This window comes from Arachis hypogaea, chromosome 19, assembly GCF_003086295.3.
Source record: "Arachis hypogaea cultivar Tifrunner chromosome 19, arahy.Tifrunner.gnm2.J5K5, whole genome shotgun sequence".
Taxonomy (NCBI): Eukaryota; Viridiplantae; Streptophyta; class Magnoliopsida; order Fabales; family Fabaceae; genus Arachis; species Arachis hypogaea.
The window spans coordinates 36470078-36470737 of record NC_092054.1 but is presented as its reverse complement, the minus strand read 5'-3'; the positions used below and the strand labels follow the sequence as shown (position 1 = coordinate 36470737).

The 660-nt window shown below is 41.5% G+C and overlaps 1 non-coding gene across 1 annotated transcript; it reads right to left on the bottom strand.

Moving 5' to 3' along the window:
• Positions 1–219: 219 nt before the first annotated feature.
• LOC112781250 (small nucleolar RNA R71) lies at positions 220–327 on the bottom strand. Its single transcript, XR_003192037.1, has one exon. It is a non-coding gene; the product is annotated as a small nucleolar RNA R71 (small nucleolar RNA).
• Between the last annotated feature and the right edge of the window lie 333 nt (positions 328–660).

Genomic DNA, 660 nt, shown 5'->3' with positions numbered 1-660 from the left:
TTCCATTGGAAGATCCTCATCAGTTCTTAGCTGAATTCTTGCAAATCTGTGACACTGTCAAGACCAATGGGATTGACCCTGAGGTCTATAAACTTATGCTATTCCCTTTTGCTATAAGAGACAGAGCTAGGATATGGTTGGATTCACAACCTAAGGAAAGCCTGGGAAAAGCTAGTCAATGCCTTCTTGGCAAAGTTCTTTCCACCTCAAAAATTGAGTAAGCTTAGAGTGGAAGTCCAAACCTTCAGACAGAAGGAAGGTGAATCCCTCTATGAAGCTTGGGAAAGATACAAACAATTGATCAGAAAGTGTCCTTCTGACATGCTTTCTGAATAGAGCATCATAGGTATCTTCTATGATGGTCTGTCTGAACTGTCCAAGATGTCATTGGACAGCTCTGCTGGAGGATCTCTTCATCTGAAGAAGACGCCTGCAGAAGCTCAGGAACTCATTGAAATGGTTGCAAATAACCAATTCATGTACACTTCTGAGAGGAATCCTGTGAATAATGGGACAAGTCAGAAGAAAGGAGTTCTTGAGATTGATACTCTGAATGCCATATTAGCTCAGAACAAAATACTGACTCAGCAAGTCAATATGATTTCTCAAAGTCTGTCTGGAATGCAAGTTGCACCAGGCAGTACTAAGGACGCTTCATCT